This window comes from Cyrtonyx montezumae, unplaced genomic scaffold, assembly GCF_038088225.1.
Source record: "Cyrtonyx montezumae isolate F1298 unplaced genomic scaffold, pur_monq_1.0 scaffold_0, whole genome shotgun sequence".
Taxonomy (NCBI): Eukaryota; Metazoa; Chordata; class Aves; order Galliformes; family Odontophoridae; genus Cyrtonyx; species Cyrtonyx montezumae.
This window is the reverse complement of record NW_027071824.1, coordinates 45,012,164-45,029,743: the sequence shown is the minus strand read 5'-3', so window position 1 is coordinate 45,029,743 and position 17,580 is coordinate 45,012,164. Positions and strand designations below refer to the sequence as shown.

The window sequence follows — 17,580 nt, the reverse complement described above, 5'->3', positions numbered from 1 at the left end:
ACTTTCCTGCTTTCAGGGGAAGCTGGCACCTCCCAGCTCTGTTTTCCTGCTAGCTAGGCAAAGATTAGGCACGGCACAATGCACTGTCGATAATAGTTTACTAAAGTGTGATTAATCAAAGAATACATGGGAAACAAAGCATAAAAAAGCAGAAAGTAAGTACTGACTGTAGCCACAAGGCAGTAACAAAGCAGGTCTAGAAGCAGATTTTTTAAATGTCTCTAAAAAGTTCAGGCATTTAAAAGGGTCAGAAATCTCATGGTTTCATTATCAGAACACTTCTTAACAGGACATGGCAACTGCCCCTATAAAAAAACCTTTTGGAAAATAGCCCTTGGATAGAGCTCTGTGCACATCAAATCCATGTCTAGGAGAGATTTACGCTCCAGACGGTACTATTTCACAGAAATGTTGGGGAGAAAAAGAAAAATCAGTAGTTGGGAGAAGGGGTTAGGTGCCTGACACTTATTTTTTTCTTTTGCTTGTCCTTCCATCTCCAGCAGTTTACCTAATACGCACTTTGCCTTGTTTGTGTCTGCTCACTGCCATGGTGACAACGGCACCCGTGTCACAGCACGGCCGGCTCCCATGGTCTCGCCAACCCGTGCAGCAGGGAACCCGAGCAGAGCTTCATGTCTCCCTGACAGCCAGTCGTGATGCCCGCCCACCTGGGGTGCAGAAATGCTGGCTGCCTCCTCTGCCTTGGCACAAACCTTCTGCATGGCCTCTCGTTCCAAATCTCTAGGTAGAGAGATAGAAAGAAGACGGGAGAGAAAGAAATATGTTGCTTACAATTTGGCTTAACAATGGTCTCATCTGTACATGATATTGCTTTATCAGCAATACAGAATCTTAATTACTTCAGCACTTATTGCAGTTGAATGGGTATAATATTACCTTACAAAATTAAATTGAAACTGTTAACAGCTATTGGTTCCGAAGCTGTGCGAGGTGGTGGCAGCCATGAGTCTGGGATGCCACCTCGTGGCCTTTTGATAGCAGGTTTTTATGTGAAAGATTGTTTCTCTTCTAGAAGGCAGCATGGAGTTTTACTGCAGCATTTATTTTCACATTTAAAAGAAAAAAGAAAAAAATGGAATAAGCTGGCACCTGAATGTCATGGGAACCAATGAGGGTGTGTCCTTCAGATAAAAGTGAAATATGAGAACAGATAGAAAATAAGGCTTTAGGGAAAAAAAATGAACTTTATTTTTCTAAATAGTCTATTGATTGTCAGTCATGCAAAGTTTTTTGCCTGTCACAGGCATACAAGATATGAAAAGCTTGAAAAGCTGAATTAAAATAGTGCTGTACCTTGAGAGGTTACCTGAAAGACATAAGATCAAATTTGGATCTGAAAGCTCCTATTTTCAAAAACTTCATGAAGGGTATACAAAGTATGAGTTTAGAGTCTTGACTGGATACTCAGCTGCTGGTTAAATTGATCTATACTTAAGGTGCTGATTTCTTTACCTTCCTTATTTCTACTGCGCTGTATTGCCATCAACCTTTGCTGTGAGATGGAAAGTTCTTGATTAAGCTTTTGAGAAAGAACGTAAGTGAACGTAAAAATACTTAAGATTTTTATCTCAAAATATATCCTAGTTGGAAGCAAATTGCATGTGACATTTCAAATTTAAAAACAAAGCAAAACATATTGATCTCGTACATTTGAAACACCTAAGAGTAGCCTGTGCCAGACTGCTTGCATAATACGTCTCTCATTGCACTGCCTGCCCTCTGCAAAGCAGCCCACCTGGTCAGAAACTTCTGCATTCCAGTGTCATGGATTACCTATTATTTAGAACAACAATAACAACAAGAACAACACCGATACCTCAGGCTTGGCACAGAGATCGCCCAGATGTTCATTGAGCTATAAAAGTAAAGAAGAGCAACAAAGACCTGCTTGGTTGCCTACCTGCACAACTTGGTGCAGGGAGCTTGCTGTGGCAGGGAGGCTGGACTGAATGATCTCTCGATGTGTCCCTTCCCTTCCAACCCCTACAATTCTGTGATTCCGTGAAAGGGAGTTTTAAAAAGCAAACTATTCCAGACTTAATTTTAAGTATAAAAAAAAGAATTACAAATGTAAAACGTTACTTTCCCTGACCGGGAATCGAACCCGGGCCGCGGCGGTGAGAGCGCCGAATCCTAACCACTAGACCACCAGGGAACTGCATGCAAAGCTTTAATTCCTTTATCAAGAGTTTATCAGATCACCACGCCTCCACCCTATTGTTCTGCTGCATTTCCCGTTTCCGGACGACAGCACGGTTCGGAGCAATTCGTTGCACGGGGCTCCTTCCGAGGCCGGGCTGAGCGGGAGGGACCCCAGGCCGGGTAGAGGCAGAGGCTGTGGAGCTAGATCGAGAGACCGTGGAAGACTGCTGCCTGGGGTTGAAGTCTTTAAAGCTGTTTGTGTTGTGCCGTGTGCTGTGTGTACAGAATTCCTCAAACCGGCACCTGGATTCTCCACTCCAGGGAAAAACGTTGCACGAATGTTTCTGCCCTTCCTCTGGCCTTGTCAGCAAAGTGCCGGGAGCACGGGCTCGAGGTGAGATGCCCGGGAGAGAGGACATTCCAGATGCATCAGGTGTTCTGGGAAGAGCACAAAGAAGCAGCAGGTTCCCTGGTGCTTGTTCTGCAGGAGTACACTGATCCAAAGGCACACTGAGTGAAATCTGCAGCTCCAAAATGGGAACCAGGTGGACAGTTCGCTGTCCTGTGTTGGTAGGGCATCCTCGTGTGGCAGGTAGGAAGCCAGGACTACTGCAGATGCAGACTGCATCTGCATGCGTGCTTTTCCCTCTGGCACTATGATTTCACAAGCAAAGCAGACTGCAGGCAGCACTACTTTGTTGCCCAGGGTGGGGGTGGATGCCCCCATCCCAGGATTCATTCAAGGTCAGGCTGCACAGGGTGCTGAGCACCCTGATCTGGCTGTAGCTGTCCCTGTTTGTTGCAAGGCAGTTGACTGGATGGCCTTTAAGGATCCCTTCCACAATTCTATGACTAGAAAAAATTTTCTCAATGGAAGCAGTATCCGTAATGTAAGGTTTGCTCTATTTCTAGTTCTCAAACCTTCTGTCACTGAAATTTGATATACAATAAACCTTTTCCGCATTAAGATAGATATGCTTCAGATTTACATTTGTGAATTCTGCAGATATGCCTTAGCTTATTTTAATCAGCTTCAGAGGCAGAAAGCAAGTGTAAATAATTCCTTTTTTCCTCAGGGATACGTTCAGGAGCTCAAGGTGTTTGGTTTCCTCCTTACAAGCCTCCTCTCTGAGCCAGTGGTTCGTTTCAGCCAAAGCCTTTCACAGTTAGCAGGCTTGAACACCATGCATATTTGGATTGAGATGGAGCTTGCTTTTGTCCATGCTGACAGATTTTAGAGTGCAGTGATGCACTGCAATTTATAAAATTGTAAAGTAAGAATCGGGCCCTGTAGGATACAGTCAGTTATCTCATACCCTACAAGAACCTCAGTTCACACACATGGGTGAATAACATCTTCAGTAGGACCAAGGCATTTTCCCCTTGAGGGGACAAAGCTGAGGAGTGCTGGGCAGGGAGCAGCTGTGAACTGAGGAGCCACCGTAGCCTGAGATCTATGCAAAGATGGGGACATGGTCAGGTGAAAATCACTTGGTGATAAGGTCCTTGGTTGCAGCTGTAAGGGTAATGAAAGCTCAAATGTGTGTGCTGGAGAAGCTTTGCTGAAGTAAGAACTTTTTTTCCTGGGTGTCTGCAGGGGGCAGACTCTGTGACCGCCGGGAAAGTGGCACTGAGAATCAGAGGCTGTCTACTTATTTTCAGGAAATACTTTCTCTTCCCTACAAGTCATGCGTCCTGACAAAAGATTTCACCTCTTCATTGGCTTCCTGTGTCTCACAGAGACACCGCTCCACGGGGCTGTCAGCAGTTCATCCTCCTGCCCGTGCGGGAGCAGACACAGCTGTGCCTGCATCCCTGTGATGCCAGCTGGAGAGGAATGGTCGTCTGGGAGCATAAGGGGAAGGATGATACACAGTAGTGCTCCTTGTCACCTGACATAGGATAGCTCTGTGCCAGTAAGGCCAAGTGAGTAGTGCTCAGTGTCAAGGTACTGTACCTCAGCTTCCAGAGATGGGTAATCAAAGCTGGATGCTGGAACCTGAAAAATCAGAGCGCTCACTTTAGCTGCAAGCTATAAAACAGCATGCAATTAACTTGTCTATTCCGTATGAATATATTACATACTATTATTACTTTCATTTGCCAGGTTAATGGATGTGTGACAGCAGGTTTACTGCATAAAAATGACTAAGAATAACATCAAAGTAATTGTTAATTTATTCAAGTCTTTTATTTGGATACATTTCCGCTGTATAATACTAAGTACAAATTGTCTTAAGTACCTAGAATTGCCACTCCAGTAGCAGGGAAAATCCTGTATCTGCACAGACACTGTAAATGTTATTAATAATTACGTGCAATGTCTGCATTCATCACTTCTCTCTTTCCCCAGCTGTTTTTTTTTTTTTTTTTAATCTGGAAAGACTTGGCATCAGCTTTTCTTATTTAAATTAGCCTGGTTTAAAAAGTGCATCATCCCAGTGTTAAGGAGGTGGAAATGAAAGGGGAGGAGAAGAAAAGATTCTGCGCAGTCTTCTGCTGCTTTATGCTTAATTTCCATGTATAGTCAGAACGGTTATATAATTTTGATTATAATAATTTTCTGGGGGAAAAACAAACAAACAAAAAAAACCATTATTACAGTTAAGATTTCTTAAAACTATTTTCTTCCCCAATTTGTACAGCATTTCTGATACTCCCAGCTCCAAGATCATTTTAGAGGCAGTAAGGTGAATTGCTCTGTCTTCTTGTAGTTTAATTTCAGTAGTGCTAGGGGGCAGTGTGTAAGAATTTGCAATGTTGTGTCTTCATACTTTGTAAACCAGTTATTTACTGTTTATAGAGAATATTTTAAAGATTCTGAAGTGAAATGGGATCTTACCAGCAATATTTTAATGAATAATCTTGCAAGTTCTACTACTGCTTCCTTTGTTCTTTCATTCTTCCTCTGACACCGTGTTTGATCCAGGGATGCCTAGGTCAGCTTTTCCTCTTGCCTGAGTTAAAAAGAGGCCAGACTCTTCTCAGCAGTGTGTGGTGATAGGACAAGCAGAAATGGCCACAACCTGAAACACAGGAAATTCCACACAAACGTGTGTGGGAACTTCTTTACAGTGCAGTGGCTCCTCTTCACGGAGCAGTGGCATAGCTGCACAGAGAGGTGGTTGAGTCTCCTTCTCTGGAGATGTTCAAGACCCACCTGGATGCCTACCTGTGCAACCTGGGCTAGGGAGCTGCTTTGGCAGGGGGTTGGACAAGGTGATCTCTAGAGGTCCCTTCCAGCTGCTACAATTCTTTGATTCTATATGTGATACTGGGTTCTGGACATTGAAATAAGGCATGGCATTGGGTGCTTTATCAAGTGTCCACAGTGCTCAGCAAAAAACAGTAGCTGAAAGACATACTGCTTTGTTATTATCTCCTTCTGTATCTGAGCAAATCCTTTCTGTTTCTCAGTCTCTTCTGCAAAGCACTTTGGGAGCACCTTCTGGTTTGATCCCCTTGACAGTAGAAACGGGAGAACAATGTCGGTTATAAGGGAAGAACTTCTTATATATTCTTAAAGCTCTACTCTCTCTCTCATCTTTGGGAAGTCTATAGACATTTTCAATATCCCCACCTGCTAAATTGATGTAAAAATAGGCAACTAATTCAAAACTACAGGGTTAGTCAGGAAGATTTGCAAGATTCCTCTTTGCCTAAACTGCAGAAACCAGGCTAAAAATAGTGATGTGTTGTAACTGAAGTCAGCCGTGGTAGGATCAAGCAGAGACTCGATTAGGAATAAAAGTCTATCTGTATCAAACCTATTCTGTGACTATTCCATAGAGAAAAACTAAGAATTCTCGGGAGAAAAAGGAAACAAAACAAAACAACAAAACAAAACAAGCCCCTCCCCCCAAACAAACAAACAAACCAACAAAACGAACCAACCAACCAAACAAAAAAACCACCAGAAAGACTGCTAATAGGAATAGAAAATTTTCATCTCACATTAATTTTCATACCTTCTCAAAATTAGACTCTTAGGATATTCTTTACTGTAGTAATTTTTTATTGTGTGTTACCTTCCTTAAATACATGAGCAGGAAGGTAACAGATGCAGATGGTGGAAAAAAAAGGATGCGAACCAAACCTGAGCAATTGATTTCTTGTTTTATTTATATTTGTGGAAGTTGAACTGAGTGCAGGCCAGAAATTCACTGTCAGTATCTCTGACGAGTATATTCTACGCAATGTATGCACAGCTATTATTAGATCATTTCATTTACAATATTTGCCACAGGAATGTACTGTCACAGGAAAGAGCAGACTACTCAGACTGTTCTCTATCATCTGTGCTATACAGAGATCAAAACTAAATTTTGTTTCAAAGGTGATATGTTACTCTATCATGTTCATGATTGCAACAGATAGGCACTATCTCTTGCTTCTAGACTCATTAAAGTAAAATGGCTCATTAGATCCAATGTCACAAACTCTATGGCTTCAACTCTAACTGATATCTCACAGTTCTGTAACCAGAACTTATGCTGTGCTTCTGTTTCAGCTTTAGTGCGCTTATTCTGCTGCTGTGACAGGAGCTGGAGTGATTTCTTCCCAATGGCAGAAACTAAAATAGACATTTGAAATGCTCAGGGCAATGTAAATACTGAAAAGAAATGTGTAGTTACTTTCTCTGATATATGGAATCTGTGCATCTTCCTCATGGAGTTTTCTACTCAAGACAAGCAGGTGATATGCTTGGAGTGATGATGGAAAATGAACTCCTACATCAGGACAGGACGATTTTTCCTAGAGTTAAAATAGGGTGTTAGTCACTGTCATTGTCATTTAAATTAAGCTGGGAGATAAATATGTTTTCCTCTTCAATGGATAGGACTCCAGAGCTTTTATTGCAATTCAGCAAACCCAAAAGAAGTCAGGTAAGAGGCACTGCTTTAAGTCTGCTTTGTCCTAGTACTGAGCAGCAGAAAACATACGCTGTGAGCAGTGACAGTTGTGGTGGGAGATGGCTGCATGTCTGTATGTGAGCAGCATTCACACTTGGAATTGTAGAATCCTAGAGTCACAGAATGGGTTGGAAAGGACCTAGAGAACCATCCAGTCTCAATCCCCTTCCATGGGGCAGGGCTGTCCCCCACCAGCTCAGGCTGCCCAGGGTCCCATCCAACCTGGCCTGGAGTACCTCCAGGGATGGGGCTCCACAGCTTCTCTGGGCAGCTGTGCCAGGGCCTCACCACCCTCTCAATGAGAAATTTCCCTGACATACAATCTAAATCTCTCCTTTTTCCTCTGTCCTATCACTGTGAGAGCGTGTAAATGTTCTCCTCTTACTTATAGGCTCTTTAATCAACATAAATGATTCTGAGAGGGATCTTTAAGCAGTTATTAAATTTAAAAAAAATAACAAAAGCCTATGACAAATACTTTCCCTTTAAATCCAACAAGCTTCAATGTTGACTAACAACATAACTACTAAGAAAAATGATTCTTATCTGGATGTACCCGCACACCAGTTACTGTTTTATTTTTGCATGCTCTTTTACCATCCTCACACATATATGCACGTTTTGTGTTACATTAAGTGGCTATTTGTGCAGGCATCTGTCTGTCTTCAGACTTTATCTTGCAGACTTTGGGATTTAGCAGTACTGTGATGTGGAAGGCCTTTCCCCAGTCTCTGGCAGCTGGTTACTGACTAGAGGGGGGGACAGAAGGTGAGGTCTCGTCTATAGGCTGTCGCTAAGGTCTGGTTGGGTTACCCTAAGGTAAGGGAATGGAATTTCTGATAACTAGGACGGTTTTTGGAGGGGATGTGTGAGGAAGCCTACATGTGGTGGATGTGGAAACAACAGAGGAAGCTTACAGGCATTCCAGTTTCCTACGGCCATAAAAGCGAACCTGGATCTCCAAAAGCGGTGCTTGCCCTTACAAACTCTCCCGAACAGGGGCGAAGCTTTCCCCGCACTCCTTCCCAGCAGCCGCACCATAGCAGCTCCCTACGCCCGCTTTCCGCCGCTCAGCCCCGCGCGCCGCGCCCCCTCCCACGGCCGGGCAGGCGGGGCGGGCCGGGGGCGGCCCGGCGGGGTAGGGCGGAGCCGCGGGGCCAGGCCGAGCCCAGGCGGGCCGCTGTGGGGCGGCGGGGCCGGTGCTGCTCCGTCCGGGCGGGGAGCGGCGCAGTCTCCGCGGCCGCCATGCCGCCGCTCGCCCTCCCTGCAGGTGCGCCGGGGCGCGGGGAGAGGCGCATCCGCCGTTAAGCCGCGGGGCCGCTGCCCGGCGTGCGGAGGAGGCGCGGGGCGGTGCTGCGGGGCGGGAGGGAGCGGCGGCGGCCGTGCGGATGTCGGCCGGAGCCGCAGCGCGGGGAGGTGAGGGCTGCGCCGCGCTCCGCTCTGCGTGTCCTTGTTTTGGGGTGGGGGGGCTGCGGTGGCCGTGCGGGGCTCTCCGCGAAGCCGCGCGCCGCCGTGGTTGTGCGGCTGGCGGAGCGGAACGAGTCGTTGTGCTGACGGCCTTCAGCGTTCCGATCGGATTGCTTAGACCTCGCGTGATTTACTGGAATGTTCCGAGCTCTCCCTGTTAACTTGTAGCCTCTGATGACCGTGATTGGGAAGCGCAGCTGGAGGTGCTGTCCGTCCGTCCGTCCAGCTGTGTGCGCGCAGCTCCTGGCGCCGGGCTGGGGCTGAGCTGCGGGCTGTTGGCACTGCATGGTACTGACCGGTGCGGCCTCCGGGTGATGGAATCGGGTGATGAATGCTTAGGCTCACCCGCAGCCTTCTACCCCGTGTTTACTTTACACGCCACTATTACCGCTCGCCCATTAAATCATCGTGCGTATCTTGTGCTAATGTGTAGTAATGGACTTGAAGGACGGGAAGGTGCTCGTTAATTGATTATGGCTTGCTGCAGGATGCTGCGCCCCTGACTAAGCGCCCTTAGCTGGATGATGCTTAACATGAGTATTGAAGAGCTCTTCCAGGCTGTTGTATAAGCAAGTATTTCCGTGGTGTGGGAATTATATTATGGCTATATTGGATTTTGGATGCTCCTGTAAGCTTGTGTGTGTGCACTCAGACTTTGAGAAATTAATGGAGAATGCAATAGAAAATAGAATGTGCTTGCATCATTTCTGAATAGAAGTCACTTCATCAACAACAGAGATGAGGCATGGTAGAAAATAAGTAAGTCTGGTGGCAGAGTTCTTTCTTGTCCTTGCACCTTTGCCCTTTACATGTAGGATAATGTTCATAAATATAAGCAAAATATTTTAAGGATCATAACCCGTAAATACTTGGGTTCTGTGAAGAGTTTTAATGGAGTTAAGTTGGGACTGCTTGTAGACATAACATACTTTATAACGGCTTCCCTTTTTTCTTCTTCTTCTTTTTTTTTTTTTTAAACGAATCAAAATCTTGAGCTTGATGGAAATTATTCAGTTAAATTCAGTACCGCTGTTGTTGTTTATTATGTCATTAAAAAAATTGGGTTTTCTGAAAGTGTGTCATATCTAAATTGCAAAGTCAGGCCTCTGAGTCACAGCTCTTGCCTTTGCCCAGTGGGCTGTTCTCTTATGTTTTCCCAGTGTCAATGGCCACATTCTTATTTTATATTTATTCATCTGCTGCTGAAGTGATAAATGATTCCCTTTGGAGATGAAGTGACTAAGAATTGGTTGCAAGAATTCTTATCTTGTTGGACAGGGAGACTGTTTTTGTTCTGTATCCAGGATTTTGAAAGAGAAGACTGAGGTTGGCCAGGGGTTGCTTTTGTAAATATTTGGCTAGCTTATGGATTTGGCTTCTCGTCAGTGGACAACTTACACATAACTCTAATCATTTAAATAAAGATAGATTTGTTGGAAAGTGATTTGTGTTTGAGAATCAAATTTCTTTTAAAGATTGTTAATAAAACTGTGAAAAATGTTCTAGACACATACTGCATCTGCGGGAGTTCCCTGCAGTCACCCATCTGGGTGAGCGTGTCAGAGGTGGAAATTAGCACAGTCCTCTGAAGCGTGATCTGATACAAGGACCTGCTGCTTTAAGCAGCTGGAAATTTCTGCAGAAAATAATTATGATGTAAATGAAGGATGAAGGGACTAATTTTCCCTTTGCTTTGAGTGAATCTGCCATCTAAGGAGTGATAGAGTGATGAATCTCTTCCTCTTCTCAATCAATAATCTGTACATGTCCAAGGTTTTATGGGCTCAGCTCTTGTTTTGTTGAAGCATCTGCTGGCTTGATACTGGCCTCTGAGTGCCTCATTTCTTGCTCCCTGTTGTGAGTATGCTCAGACTCAAGGTCTGCTTTGTATCTCTGTGTGTGACACACAGATCGCGCTGCTGCTTCAGGGCCTTCATGTGGGTTAGTATCACTTTCCCCAAAAGAGGAAATGTTTCCTCCCAAAAGAGGAAACTACAGATGAGGAGTGAAGTCAGCGCCAAGAGAGCTCACTTAGGGGCCTCCTTTGGCAAGGAAGAAAATAAAGGTAGGAGAATTTAGTTTTTAGGTTTACTTATTGAGATCTGATTTTCTTATTCACAATGCATTTCTCCCTGAGACTCTCTGAGACAACTGTAAGCAAACCAGAGGGATTATATTCCCGCTATAAACACATTTCAGTTTGACACATCAAACACATTATGAGAGCATTTTTCCTCCTTTTCTTTGCAGGGCATTCTGATTGTGGGTGGAAAGCCATGCTTCTTTGTTCTTACTGAAAACATTAAGCAGGTGTAAGCAGCTGTGAGCTGCAGCCAGAAGACATCTATTGTTTATTCTGTTTTGAAGTCAGCAGCATACTGCAGCAATCCCGGGGCTGTTGGTTATGAATTTGCAGTTTCTGTTCTTTTTGACTTCAGGAGGAGGGTGTGTGGACAGGCTTTGCTTGGTCTGTCAGGACTTCACCGTGGGATGCAGCACAGAAGCTAGTAGTAAGCACTGGGAAGTGAGTTATTGCTGGTGCAGTGCTTTGATCTCACAGCTGGTCTACTCCCAGTCTCTGACTTGGAGAACTTGGACCAGTATTTCAGCTTGGTATCACATAACACCCCGGATATGAGCCTGTACTCTGTACTCAAGTCCTAAGCTGCAATTTCATGGCAAATTTTTCTCCTCTAGGAAGTCTTTTGGCTCAGATGTGAAGCTTTCAACGTATACGATGTTCATCATAAAATTAATGAGCCTTTCTGATCTTTACTTAGTTTTGGTTTTAAAATGTGTGCTGAACTTTCAGTTGCATGCCTCAGATTCCATGTTGCTTGTGGTCCTGTGGCCTTACTAGCTAGGTCAAAGCTGTTCCTTACATTCAGTTGCTCTGTCCCCTGTAATGCATGTACTGTAATTGAGCGGCAGGCCTCCTGTTGATAATCTAAGTGTACTTTGTCATGGCTTCTCATAGTATGCATTGGGGAGGGGAGGGGTGAAGCTTTTTTCTTTCAGCATCCTTTTTAAAATCTAGGCTGTGTGACTGCCTATCATGTTAAAGTGATGGTAATGTCAACCAGGTTTACAGGAACAGAAACATCAGAGCTGAGCAAGGATTCTGTACCTGCTTATTTAGGCAAGACTTGTGTTTATCTTTTAGTTAAAGTGTCAAATTAAGAGTGTTTCTTTCGTTCCCTTTCTACTTCAGCAGGATTTAAAAGCCGTTTTGTTAACAGCTACTAGTTTTCAGGAAGAAAACTTTCTTACACTAGTTTCACCCATTCTGTCTGATTTGAGGGTCTTTCCCACAGAGTTTCAGTAGGTATCTGAGAGCCGTTTCCCCAAATCTAAGACAGAGAGTGTCTCAAGAAATCACAGCTTTGTTCTGCGGCACTTCACAGTGAGAGCTACTACTACCTTGAACTCAAAGTAGGAAGATCCTTGTCTTAAGGAAAAGGTAACTTACTCCCTGTGTCATTTTTCAAGTAAATGTGACCTTTTCTAGTAGTGCCTTCAGCAACTACGCTTATTTTACTTTTTTTTTCCTGCTCTCTGTCCCACATGCCATCTGTCTTATTTTCTGGTGTGTTTTCTCTTTAAATACTCTAAAACAGATGCAGAAGGTAGAAAAGAAGTATGAATTTTTATAAACCCTTGCTTCCATCTTCACTCTCAGAGGAAGATGTGTAGATGGCTTCCTGCCAGCTCAGGTGATGCTGTGGTGTCATAAACTGATTGGAATCTGCCTAGGTTCTTGGGATGTTGTAAGGAGCAATTCACTATTGTTAGTGGCTCAGCAGCACTTCCATGATGAGTCAGTTGTCAGCATGCAAAGTGTTTTGTATGATATTTAGAGTATCTATTAAAGTACAAACAACTTCTATTGTAAACTGCAAGCGGTGTTTGACTTTTCAAAGTCTTTTTTTTCCTGTCGCTCGACGAGTCTTCTGCAGTGAAGTTGCTGAAGATTAATGGTAGCAACTCTGATAACTTATGGCATAAAATCCGGAGTTCCTTCTATCCCATCTCCAAGAGCTTCCAACATGCAGATGTTGTCCAGTGGATGTGTGGTGTCAGTGATTTTGTCATTGTGGTGACAGTGGGTGGTAAAGTAAATGTGGAAATCTTTGATTTCCACTTTAAGGAGCAGCGTGTTCTGTGTGCTGAAACATATTCAAGTGTGTGTTGGAAGACTCGCTTTGCCTGACATAAGTCAGTCACTTGCACAGATATGGGCCAAATGTTCAACAGCTGTGTGACCATTGCCACCCCATTGAAGGGTCACGTAACAAGCAGGTGGAGTAGTCATCAGGATGGCTAGGAGATGAATTATGAACTCAAAGGAATGCCAAGCAGGCTTTCTCTCAGTGCAGCCTGTTCTACAGCCCTCATGCTTATATACCAACTGAAGAAGTTTCCTTTTATTTGTTGTTGTTTTATTTTTTTATTTTTATTTTCAGGGAGTATGGTGTTGAGCTCTCTTGGTTAGGCATGCCTTATTGCTGGGAGGTGAATAGATAGTGAGAGATGGCTGGCATCATTACACTGCTGTGCAGAGGCTAGGCAGGAACTTGCAGTGTCATCTGTTTGTGTTCTGCTGCAGTCATGCAGGACTGAAAGCAAAATCTCTAGTGTGGAGCTGATGTTGACATGGTTGTTGATAGGAGCAAAATTGTTTCCTTTAATACAGGAATTCCCAGTTCCTTGAAACAGGGCCTGCTGCAAGCTGACTAGTCACCAAATTTAAAACTGTTTGTTTTTGTTTGTTTTGAAAATTGGATTTCACGTTGTAATGCATGGTTTGTGTTAGTACAAGTAGCACATAGTCATGAAAAGCTTTCTTTTCTCCCACTCAGTTGACACCATGCACTTGACACTGTTGTGCAAGTGGTGAGTTTCAGTGTTTTGTTAATTGTTTGTGTCCTTTTCCTGAACACTGTTCTGGTGGCTGTCAGTCGCAAGCTGAACCTGGAAGATAACAGACAGCTCTTACAACTCATAGCTACCAGTGGGTGCTCCTCCCTAGAAGCTTACTAGAATCATAAATTCAAGGAATTCAGAGTCGTCTCCAACATGAATGGGGAGAGCAAGGAAACAACTAGACCTGATGCCGTGTTGGACGTTGGCGAGCGGCCTCTAGGCTCAATGAGTAGTGAGCAATGAAGAAAATACATTACCTGAGAGAGCTGGTCTTAGTCCTTCTGTTCATCTCTGAAGCCCATTTTGTATTAGGTTTATGGGAAAAGCAAGAAAGGTGTATTCCGTTCATTGTTTTCCTTCTCGGAAGGAAGCACACAAACTCTGCAGAGCAGAAGTGCCTGCTTCTTGTGGAATCTATCCTGTGTCTATTTAGGAGTTCAGTGCTATTTCTATGTACTTTCTGTAAGGGCTTTGACTTTCAAAATGCATTTCTTAGGCAAAACAATTGCCGTCCCTCAGTAAATAGTAACAGGCCTTTAAAAGTATCTCTTCTGCCTTTGTTTTCGCTTTTTTTTTCCCCTCCTCCCTATCTAGGAACTTAATAAATGATTTAATTTCTGCAGATGTCATTGAAATCAAGGCTTCACTCTCAGTACTGATATAGTTTTCAACTCTTAACTGCTTTGCAGTCAACATTATGCTGTGTTTAAAAGTTTTACCTGGTACTGGGTTTTACAACAGTCATTTAAGTTCTGATTTCTTTCTCATTCTGCATACTATTTGTTCTAAATTTTGCGATGAAAGAGTTGCAGATAATTATTTTCTCGGTGGGAGGCTCTCAGGTGACAGCAGACCACATTACTAATTGAACTTTACTTTATCTGGCCTTGAAATGTATCTTCCTGTTTCTCTTCACTTTTTATCTTTCTGCCTCACTGAGTTCAGCAGGCAGAAAGCTCAGAAAAGCCATGTTGACCTGTGGAAAGCTCATGCCACATACTGTCTGTTGATTAAGTTAGCCCAGCAGTGCATTCTGGATTTGAAGTGTAGATTTACTTCTAAATCTTGTAGTAGTTATTACACAAGCATCTATCTAGCTCTGGAATAATATACTTCCTATGAATAATGTGCCAGTGCTTTTTAACTAAAGTTTAGTTACATACCCAAGCATGGTATGTGTAAGCTAGAATTTTTTTTTTTTTAAGTTTATTTTTACCCAGGTTGGAGACAGATTTCCAGAGGTACTGTGAAAAGATCTGTATTGCTCTTTACCAAATCTTAAGTTTTCGACACCTGAACTGGTTTAATTACGAAGGCTCTAACAAAGACAAAAAATGCTGTTAATATGTTAACTGTTTTGACTGACTTCAACTTGAGGTCGGCCAAGCAATTACTTTGATGTAGCTGTACACAAGTGAAGATGAGGCTTTGCTTGCAATATGTGGACAATCTGAAAAATTCACCATTACCAGCTATGTTAGGAGTAGCTTGGAGTGAAAGAAAAGTTCATAGCTTTCATCTTTAGGCAGAACTGTACTTAAGTACTGGAGGTACAATAAGCAAGTAGTCCTTCTGAGGGTGCTTGATGCAGACATAAATCTGTGTGAGTGCAGAGCTCAGCGATGTTGCAGTACCTACTATGAGGCTGAAATGGCCTCCATGAAAGTGCAGCACTGAAGCTATCTGTAAAATCAGGTCAAACTTTGTGAAGGCTTTTTTTCCCAGCAAGCAAGGAATGTTTAGCTTCAGAAATGCAGAGGTACTTTATTGCTATACTCAGTGCATGATGCTTGAGTTTCAGTTTCAAAAACGTCCTGCTCGGATCAAAAAGAACACCTCAGATCAGTAACAGCGTTTAAAACCCTCGTGTCTTCTGAAGGTAAAATATTTGGTATTGTTGCTTAACCAGAAAATTTCCATGCTTCTGTTTTTGTGCAGCTGTTCAACCTTAGTTCAATTTTATTTTTAAGTCCTCTTCTTTATTTTTTATTTTTTAAACTAAGCCTTGAGTCGTCTCACTGGCTGAATGCGTCTGTCATTGAGCAAATAATGGCCAGATTAGGTACACTGGGAAAAAAATGAATTAAAAACTAAAAAAATAAAAATAAATATAAAGGATAGCCTACTGCTCATTTGTATGAGCTATGTCTCTTTAACTTATATAGAAATACACTGCTAATCTTGTTTACCTGAATATTTTCAAGTGGATGCTCAGCTGTGCATGAATGTCCAGAACACAGAAAAACAGAAAAGCTGTTTTTCTGCTTCTGGACAGAAGCAAGTAGCTCTTCAGAGAGACTTTCTAATTAGAGGTAGGTAAATGTGACACAGCTATGTTATGTATGATGAATTTTCTTTCACGTAGGAAGTTTTGTCCTGTGAATGGCACAAACTGGCTGTCAGTACAAGACCAGAATCTGCCTGCTCTGTCGTGTTGTATTCAAGTCCTTAGCTGGAAAAAGGAAGGACAGAAAGATAATTATGGTTTTGAGGATGTTTCAGAGGAGCACGAGGACTAAATCATTCTTCATTACACAATACCTAGAGGAATTATGCAAGAAGGAAGGAAATAATTAGAAACACTGCTGCTTTTGAGGCAGGCCTCAGGCCATACAGCAGTAAGGGCATGGCCAGCTGTCTGAGTGCTGTGGCAGTACGGTACTGCGGCCTGCAGCATCTGGGTGCTTGTGACCTGCACTGGTGTCATACCCTGCAGTGCCAGAGCACTGCCATGTGCTAGGTATTGGAGGCTGAGCAGCTCAGAAGTAACCAGGGAAGGTCTCCAGTGTTTATCTCCTGTGTTAGCAGCAGGCGGGATTTTCTGTTACAATTAAACTGTTCAATGTGTTACTTAATATACAGTGTATTCATGGCAGAATTGAGGTTGCTATGGAAACCTGGCATGCTGGTTCTGTTAAGGGTATTTCAAATCAGGAAACATTTGCATTGTGTTGTTGTGAGACTCTCTTTTTGTTCCGTTCCTCTTCTCTGCTTCTTGGGAGGCAGGTGAGAGAGATGCAGCCATGCCTCTGGTTTTACATCAGTCCTTGCAGGCAGGGTGTTGTAAAGGGATGTTGAGGTGGAGTTGGAAAATAATCATTTTCCATTCAGTTACTTCTTCTATCTTGAGTTGCTTTTTTTTTTAAGAAAGGAAGCATTTAAATATTAATCTTTAACATTGTAATGTCAGTAGTCTGTTAATTTGATCTTTTTTTCCCTGAAAACTTGAAAATGACAGTTACTTCTTAAATAAAAATGTATAGTAATTTTCACGGTATGAATTGTACTGGAAATACACTTGACTGGTTCCAGTACCTCCCATTAAATTGACAGATTTATGCATATCTTAATACTTTATCATTTGCTTGGCCTTATTCTGTAGAGCACTGAGAACGTGCTAACCAAGTCTGAACCTGAGAGTGTGCATTTCTCTTTTGTAATCTGTGCCTGGCACTTGCTGGCTCCTCTTTCCAAGTGTCAAACTGTGCAGTTGCTAAAGCCCACCACGCTGGGTGACTACATGAAGAGTTGAATCTGCATCTGCAGATCTGTCTTTTTCTGTCAACTCTGCCATAATAAATGTGTGCATGCAATTTATCTGTGCGGCACAAAGGGCTGTGCTGCTTTCAGTAGATCAGCTGGGTGGAAGGGGGTGTGAGACTGCATTGCAGGAAATAAATGGTACTGAAGGTATGGAGTCTTTTTGATGGCTGTTACTCACAGGTAGTTTATCTGGCAGCTTTTGGTGGAGTAGTGATAATATACAGCTGTAGCACTTCAAACTGGGGCAGCTGTTTGCTGCATGGGCATGTTTTAGCAGCTTCAGAAACCCCGCTTTCTTTGGATTGGTTTTTGTGCTGAGGACTGCTCAATTGCAGAGGGTGTTCGCTGTGCATCTATTAGTGGTGATACTGCTGTGTGAAGAGCTCTGCTTTTTTTTTTGCTAGTGCAAATCCCACTTGCAGGAGCTGATTCATAGGAGCACCTTTTAGATGTGACCAGATCTGAGATATGTGACACTGGGATCCAGTGCCATGTAACAACATCTTACATATGTGATATAGGACAGTTCTTCTGGCACGTCAGCTGGTACGAAAGTGGCACGTGGTGATCA

The 17,580-nt window shown here is 43.2% G+C and overlaps 2 protein-coding genes and 1 non-coding gene across 7 annotated transcripts in view; 2 read left to right on the top strand and 1 right to left on the bottom strand.

Annotated features, from left to right (window-relative positions):
- The window catches only part of TPD52L1 (TPD52 like 1), a 327,044-nt gene that overhangs the window by 250,591 nt on the left and 58,873 nt on the right, over positions 1–17,580 (top strand). The window lies entirely within an intron of this gene.
- On the bottom strand, positions 2,105–2,176 carry TRNAE-CUC (transfer RNA glutamic acid (anticodon CUC)). The gene has a single exon. It is a non-coding gene; the product is annotated as a tRNA-Glu (tRNA).
- Positions 8,225–17,580, top strand: part of NCOA7 (nuclear receptor coactivator 7) — a 76,565-nt gene continuing 67,209 nt past the window's right edge. For 3 of the 5 annotated variants that reach the window (XM_065734207.1, XM_065734222.1, XM_065734192.1), the window contains exon 1: positions 8,225–8,346. The gene's annotated coding sequence lies outside the window, so the exon portion shown is untranslated. Of the gene's footprint in view, positions 8,347–8,445; positions 8,493–10,585; positions 10,609–17,580 lie in introns of those variants that run through there. The other 2 variants (XM_065734195.1, XM_065734199.1) reach the window with 2 other exon arrangements.